The sequence below is a fragment of the Geospiza fortis genome, unplaced genomic scaffold (assembly GCF_000277835.1).
Source record: "Geospiza fortis unplaced genomic scaffold, GeoFor_1.0 scaffold23, whole genome shotgun sequence".
Taxonomy (NCBI): Eukaryota; Metazoa; Chordata; class Aves; order Passeriformes; family Thraupidae; genus Geospiza; species Geospiza fortis.
Window position 1 is genome coordinate 6,938,892 of NW_005054303.1, and position 8,424 is coordinate 6,947,315.

Consider the following 8,424-nt stretch of genomic DNA (forward strand, 5'->3'; position numbering starts at 1 on the left):
AACAATTGCTCTGCAAAGTAATTGTCTCTTTCACTTCCACTTTTGCATTTGCTCATTACTTGAATAGGAAACTTATGCACAAAGTGTGTCCGTTAGAAGCTAAAGAGGAACTGTTGAGGTTTTAGACAGATTAGCATTTTGATTAAAAAAAAGAAAAGCCCAACAAAACTGAAAGCAACACTTTTTAGAATGCACAGTTGATTTAAAACTCTTTTGGAAAATAGCTTTATTTTAATTGAGTATGAATTCCAAAGCTTCAGCGAAACATGATAGAGGATGTTATAACCCTAGGATTACAGATACAATTGGAAGTTACACATTCAGCATTTACTGGCAGCAGAGAGAAAGCTGATCCATCTGGTGAGGCTGAGCAGAAGACCTCGTAAGTCACTTGCGCAATTATTTTTGTGACCACATGGTTTAGGAGGACCTTTTCCATGAAATTAGAACAGCTATGGAGGACTCTAGCAGTTCCATTTAGGTAGACATTTCACATAATGGAGAAGCATGTGGGTAAATGCAGGGACTTTAAATTGTCCATTCCTGAAACTCGCTCACCAATGCAGTATCACTTCTGCATCACGTTGCAGTTAAAGTTTGGCAACCTTCATGTTTCTGAAGGATGATGATGGAGCTGGACAGTTCCAGTAATCAGAAATTCTAACAGCAATTTGAGCATAGATTCTCTTTACTTGCTACTATATATAACTAAAAAAGAGTATAAGGTTACCCCCCAAAGGTCCTGTGAAGTAGCTTCATGAATTGTTTGTCAAATTCCTATGAAATGGTTAGTAATGCCTTATTAATGAAAATGGATTTTTTTAAAAGGTCTGTGTTTGACAACAGAGGACCCACATACATAATTTGTAATTAAATATGCAGGAGTCAATCTAAATGTTTTTGACATAGAACAAAATATACTGTACAGACATTTAAGGCATATAAGGACAGTTGCTGCTTCCTGTGTTTATGCAGAACTTGCCATGCTAATGTCAGAAACGTCTCGCTCATGTGCTGCTCATACAGTGCCCATATCTCTCTCTCTGTATTTTTTGTGTATGCACACATACCTGCACATGCCTCTTACTTAGCTGGGAATTTGGGGAAAACTGTAGCCTTATATTCAGTTCTGAGTCCATTTAATGCAGCTTCTGTTTCTCTTGAAATGTGGGCTTGTGCAGTTACTCTTTCATCTCTTCTTCTGTTTGACTTCTCTGGCAGACGTGCAATTGAATTTACTCTGGGATTAATAGCATCTCTCCAGTTGCATAGCTCATGATTATTTTAAAACTCAATTTACAAATACTTGTAAAATAAAGTTTTTATAAGAGGAGTAATAAATACAGAAATCTGGGTAAATTGATAAATAATCAAAGTGTACTCTGTGTACAAAGCAAAGTGTATTCAGTGTTGAAGAGCAGAGTCGCAGACAGTGATGGGGACAAGCACGCTAGGTCTAGTTATATTAACGTTTTTTGTAGTCAGTATGCCTCCAGGATGTTGTTCAGTATGACACAACTGTTGTAAAAATGGACCAGTTCCATCATCATGGCAATAAAGTGGGTAGCCACAGGCTTTCTCCTAATTCAGCCTTCATAATATTTCATGTTTCCAAAGTATTTCTAATTGTTTTACAAGAACACAGTGTTTACCTTGACCAAAGTTTAGAAAAACATTTCAATGTTCACTCTGATTTTCCTTCAAGCAAACGCATGACGAACATGATGTCTAAAATGTATTTGTTGTACCCAAGTACCAGCCAGAGACACCTTGTTCACTCTAAAAAGATTCCTGTTTGGCTTCAAAATAGAACTGGTTGTAGCAGTTACCCTGTGTCACAGTCAGCTTCAGGTGTTCTTGAGGTAATAAAGTCTTCCCAGTGTTTGATTTAATGAAACATTTTCCTTTCTGAAAGTAGGATGTAGAAGGAAATGTGGTTCCTTTGAAAATTACTAAATAAATGCCTGACCAGAGAAAGGTGCCCTTTTTGTGACTTGGATTTGCTGAGATATTTGTTGTCGTCATCTTCCGGGATTTAAATTGGGCACTTCGTTACGAGGATTAGAGCCAGAATTGCAGATTCTTTCAGTGATACAGGAATTACTTCCAGAGGGTTCTATATGAGGTGTTTTGTAGTCACCAGGCATGAGATGACACTATACATGGGGCTTTTTGTGCTAGACAATTAACATACTTAATAATAAGAGGCCATACTGAAAGGACAAGCACGAGGACTGAAGGTTGTATGTATGCTTCTTGTGCCCATAATATATTTGGGAATGTGAACAAAGAATGAACACTAAATTAACATTAGATATGCTAATTTCTTTAAATGTGTAAAGGCAGTCTCTGATAATTGACAGTTTCTTCAGATTCAGTCAGCTAAGAAAACAGATGCAAGTAATAGTATCTGTGTGTTGATTTAATCACTGTTTGTTTCTTTGAATCCAGCTTATCTCCCAGGGATGCTGCTATTTAACTGCAGTAAGAAACAATCTTTACTCTGGAAGCTGTATTTTGGCATTTGGCTTGTATGTAGAATTAAAATGAATTTAGTTTGTCAAATAGTTATTGTTGGTCGTGTTTCTTGCTGAAAATGAGGAATATGGGCTCATGCCACCTTATATTTCCAATATGCTTGTTGTCTGTTTGCTTAAATGGACATATTTTGTACATGGTTTCTCAATATCAAGTCTTCCTTACAAGTGAAAGCAGTAAAATATCTTTTGTGGGTAGACTTAAAAGTGAGCAGTTTCATATTTTGATTATTTTGTAAATACCCACCATGAACCAAATTCATCATGTTTAGATTTTCTTCCTGGGACTATGTCAGAAACCTAGCTGATTTTATTAAATTTAAAGTGACTAGAACAAAGGATGTCATCAATCTAGTGGGTAGTACTGGCTTCCTTACATACCTGTAGGGTTGGGGGGGGGTGGCTAATTATATTACATTTACTATGGGATGTACCACAGCAAACCATTTCAAAAGTTAACACTGCAGTTATGTTCAAAAGTTCAAGAAATGTCTGACATAAACCAACTTTCCGATACTATCTAAAAAGTTATATCTACAAGTTAGTCTTTTTAAAGGACAATACATATATTTTTCAGGATTACCAGGTAAATTATTATCTTCATTCTTATCTGTGTTTGTATCTAGTAGTTAATTAGTTACTGTTAACAAAAAATTAAGAATACTGTCAAAGTGCTATGGTTCAAACTTGCGAGCCATGCCTCAGTGCAGAGGGTGGTGGTTTAAGCTTTGGAAAGGATTGAAGGAACTGCATTTCTGCACTGTATCCTGAGTTTGTTCCTTCCAGATGACAGTAGCTAAATGATTTGCAAACCATGTCATACAGATTAGGGACTGGCAGGGAGGAGCAGGGTATGTGTTGGTGTGGTTCTGCTGCTTTGTTTTTGATTTTCTAAATAGAATATTGTCTTAAGATTTAGTGCTTTTATGGATGTTCCTTTATCAAACAATGTCAGCCTGAATAGTGTGGGAAAGGCACAGTTTTGTCTTTCTCTTCTGGCTTGAGCAGCTTCCATTTCAGAGAAGCTGCTGTTAGTTACTCTGTCATCCCTCCTGTCTTTGCCGTGAGTGGATTTTAGTATATCCCCACCTTTAATGTTTCATTTCTTCATGTGCTTAAACTGGATGATCCATCCTGCTCTCCCCCAGCTCCCAGTCACATTTAGTGTGTATTTAAAGGGAGGAGGATTGATGAAAGAAGTGGATTCATCTCTCCCTCACAGTGGCAGAGTGTAGTCAGATTAAGCCAACTAGTGGGATGTTAATGTGTGAGGACACAGGGGAGGTTATAGTTTTGAGCTGGGAGGGGCACTACAACCTTCTATAATATTTCTGTTGACGGAATAGGAATATATAATTGATCTCTAAGGATGTAGATGAAAGTTCTTCAATCTCAGTGCTGGTTTATGTAGTTCCACAGTCCTGCTGCTTGTTCCCTTTTCCTCATTCCATCAACACAGCTTGCTGCATGGCAGCCTGGGGAAATAAGTGTATTTTGGTTGGCCTGAACCTTTTTTCTTTTCTGTCCCCTCACTTCTGACAGTAAAATAATCTAGTAAAAGGCCTTTATTTTGATTTATTATGGACAGGGATGTGGAAGAAGTGTGTGGCTGGATGAGGAGCACTGCCAGGTTATGATGTGTAGCCATAGCCTTGGTGAGTGAAAGAGTGCTCAGGGTCAGGTGTTTGCAGGAAGCCAGACCAGAGGATTCAGTCTCTAAATTCTTCTGGACATAGAAGGCAATAATGTGTGGAAAATAAAAGAATGTGCTGAACTTTGTATTTACCATTTCCTTGGATGTAGTGGCCCAATTCAGTATAGTAGCATTCAGCATAGTGAATATTACTGTATTGAAACATGGAGGGGTGCAGAAGTCATGCTGATGTTTGGCAGTGTGTTAGCTTACATGATAGTGACCTGGAGGTCTTACTAGAGGTATAAGGGAATGAATCCCCAGAAAGACATGTTAATTTTGAGGAATGTTGTATTTTGGGAAGATCAGATGTGTGAACCTGAGGACTATGGCTGTGGTAAGGCAGATTGTGTTTAACAGAGAGGATGTAATAAAATTGCTTAATAAGATTCTGGTCTGGGAGCATTCTGAAACACATAATACTGGTCCTTGGTAGGCACTCCCAAGGGCTTAAGAAATCATACAGAGATGAGGTGTAATGTTTTCTTGTGGTACTTACAGGTGTCATAGCCAGATGTCCTAATTTTTAAAGAATTTGTTATCCATTCTATACCTTTTGAAAAAGACAAGAGGCACCACAGGTTGCCTTTGTCTCAGAGTCTCAGTAATTTGCTGTTACTTAAATACATCTTTCCATTGTTCAGAAAATAGATAAAGGCAGATTAATGAATCAATTACTTTGCTTTTAAGTACTTTTTATTCAATTAGTATCAATTCCTCTCCCTGGAGTTTTAAGAAAAAAATCATATTCTGCATGTTGATTTTTAGCCCACACTTAAAATACTGCTATTGGAATACACTGTTTAACTAAAGAAAAATATCTTGGGTTTGGAATTTGTGCTGAATGCAGGTGGAGAGCAAAGATGCACAGCCCAGTTTTAAAGGCAGCAGTCAGTGGGGTTTGAATTACAGCGACTGCTTGTACTTTGTGTGGCCATTGAATCTTGATCCACACCCATTTGTTAGGATAACAAGTAGCTTGGAAATATGCTTGCTGACTTCTGTTTTTTCTTTTCCTATTTTGCATTGCAGCCTGTAGTGTGGCTGCACATGGAGCGGTGCTTGCAAGCGCATGATACGGTGCTTTTAATGGTGTGGTTGTTTTAGGGGCCACTGTTCTGCCATCCTCGGGAGGGGCATGCTTTCAAAACAGATTATCCAAGTGAGATGGTTTAAAAAACAATATTCAAATGAAACTTTTAGCCTCTGTGTTTATTTTCCAGTTAGTGTGCTCTTGTTCTGTGCCAGTCCACCAGAAGAGAGGTGTCCTGCAGCAGGGTGGGGGGTAATGTCACGTGAGTGGTTGCTCTATTGCTCAGCACCTCCTGACCCAGGAGAGTTCAAAATATCAGAATAAGGCCTCCAGATTATGGAGTACTTAACAAGGAAATTATTTCCAAACTTACAGCTAAGTCAGCTTTCTGTAGTCGTAGGTAAGAATCAGTGAGTGATAAGCAGTTGTTTTTCTAGATGGTTGTATCATTTGCTGTCCTTTCTATGAACTTAAATATGTAAGGTGTAAAAAAATTCTCATAACTGGTAGTTGCCATTGAAAGTATTGGTTTTAATGTAATATTGAATGGGTTAGCATTGATTCTTTCTCAATATTAAGGATTATGCCTGAACAGTTTAACTGTGAAACTTTTTCTGTCTTTTTAGTGGTTTTGCATTTATTTTTTTAATTATTGAAGGATAAGCAGGAGGAAGATACTTTCCCTAAAGCTTGAAGAGACACTGCACAGTTTGTGCATCTTAATGTGAACTATTAAATAGTTTCAAAACCCGATGTAAGGATTTGTTAAACCTAAAGGTTGCTGTGTGCTGAAACACTGTTAGTGGATGTTCCTTTTATGCCTGGAGAAGAAATAGCTTTTTTTCTTGTTTCAGTCCAAATAACCCTTTTCTTCAATGCCGTCAAGCATGTAAGAGCATTGTAGTCAGTACTTAGAGCAAATTGTCAGCAGAGCTTCCCACATGGATCCAGTGATATGAGGCAAGCTGTGGCCTTCTCTGCCCTTCCTGAATGCATTTTCCAGATCTTTATGGGTATGCTATAAAAAGTAGATTTGGTTAAGATAATAGAATTGATGTTTGCAAGTGGAAGCTGATAGCATTTCTAATGTATTCTGGAAGACTGATTTGATGGGAACATTCCTGTGCTTCTACTTAAGTGCTGTTTAGAGATTGGATAAATAGATAACATAAATGGATGCTTACTTTGATTAGTCAATAAAGCAGTTTTTGTCCAAAAATAACAATGCAAAATGAAAGGACTAGAGTCAAGCTGAAAAGTAGGCTTTGTCTACACTATTGAAAGCTTCAAATTGCAAGACAGGTAGCTTTTGATGCTGCTGTATTTCCTCTTATGCTATGTGCCCTAACCCTGTTCCAGTCTCAAAGTCTCTTACACCAGCAAGAACCAGCCTTATCAAAACATTTATCAAAATTCATTGAAGACCTGTTTGCACAAGGTGGCCAGTCCATGGAGAGCCAAGTGCTATTTTCACACAAAAATCAATACAGGTTGTTGGAATATTGAGGGGAAAAACTGTGTAATTTGATAAGTGATGATGGATCTGTTACTCAGACTTTCTTGACAGTATTTATTTTAAAATACAGTCAAAATTTCCTTTCAATCCACTTAAAGTAGATAATTTATGAAGCATGTCCTTGTAACTACAAAATACTAAACTACAATACAATTTTTGAACAATTAGCGTAGATTTCCCCTGATGTATCTTTGATTCTTGTGACAAGACTTTTTAATAATTAAAGGTAATTATAACTACTCTCTAAGTTGTTACACCTCTGCCTTCTGATTCATTTAAGTAAGTTTATTCTGTCTTTATGTAACTGCTCTTAGTACAGTCATGGTCTTTTTGTTAAAGTGATCCAGTGAGGTGGGCTTTGGTGTCATGTCTCACAGGAGAAGGCACATCTCCTGTGGCCTAAACTGGGATGTTGTGTCAGTGTTTTAGGGAGGGAAAACACCCTCCTTTCTCAACATCCACTGGTGGCTGCTTGAAAGTGTTTTAGTAGTGCTCACAGAAGCTGAGGAAGTGCTGGCTTTGCAGGAGACCAACAGACGCTGCTTCTGTTGACACAAAAGCAGTACAGAAGGGAGACAACTCCCTTGCTCCAAGGGGTAGGAGACTTGGAGATCTGCAGTCTGCCTGCCTTCAGAGATTCCATGGACATAACTAAAATTAAAAAAAAACAGGTTTCACCCAACACTACCAAACAGCAGAAGAGGATTGTGTTCAGTTTTATTATTCTGGAAAAGAATGGAGTTTGGATCTTGCCGCTGGGCTGTTTCAGATTTTGAGTAAGGAAGTTATGTACCATCAGCATGTAACAGATGATAGCAGCCTTGATTAACAAAGAGTTTTATAAGCTGTACCTTCTTGAAAGTCTGGCTTTTGGTGTAGCTCCTCTGGATTCCTGACTGGCTCTGTGGAACTGCCTTAGACACACACTCCTGTCAGATTGCTTTTGCACTTGTTTCAGCTTTGACAAAGAGCAATCTGTGATGTGATACCAAATTCATAGAAGGGTCTTAATATCCATCTAGTTTCATTTAAAATCTGAGATATTGGAAGGGCTTGGGTATGTGTACAGAGAATTAATTTTTCTCTTACATGCTTATAATACATCCAGACCAATTGTAGTATCTAGCACTTCTCAGAGAATCTACGGTGATTTTTAGGATATGTTGCCAGTCTGTGTTCCAATCACTATATTTTTAGGCCTTTGGAAAGGTAAAATGCAGTTGATGAGATGTGCAAAAAAGAGGATACTTTCCCTTGATTCCTTTCACACCAATAATTGGAATGGGTATAATAATGTGTAAGGGGAGTCACACCATCTGAGGGTCTCAGTCTGCTGCAGTATGTGAACAGGAAAAGCAAGATGGGATTTGGCCTGCAGCATTATGGAATTCCAGCTAAGTTTGAGTCTAAAAGAGATTTTGGAATTAGATGGGCAGGTCATCTGGATTGTCTGCAGTTAAAAGGATACAGATTTGCTGTATCATGATAATTGAAATGCTAGCTAGTAGCCAGTGTTTATTCAGTGCAGCACGGTCAAGGGATTGACACCATAATCTTTTCTTTAAGAGGGAGAATAATCTGTGTAGTTAAAGAAAGCTTTTATGTCACTGAATACTTTTACACTGTATACTGATTTTTAACTTAG

The 8,424-nt window shown here is 38.0% G+C and overlaps 1 protein-coding gene across 9 annotated transcripts in view; it reads left to right on the forward strand.

Moving 5' to 3' along the window:
* The first annotated feature begins 1,727 nt into the window (after positions 1-1,727).
* The window catches only part of KLC1 (kinesin light chain 1), a 43,509-nt gene continuing 36,812 nt past the window's right edge, over positions 1,728-8,424 (forward strand). For 2 of the 9 annotated variants that reach the window (XM_031066231.1, XM_005417908.3), the window contains exon 1: positions 1,730-1,862. The gene's annotated coding sequence lies outside the window, so the exon portion shown is untranslated. Of the gene's footprint in view, positions 1,863-8,424 lie in introns of all 9 variants that reach the window. The other 7 variants (XM_031066233.1, XM_005417910.2, XM_031066232.1 and 4 more) reach the window with 6 other exon arrangements.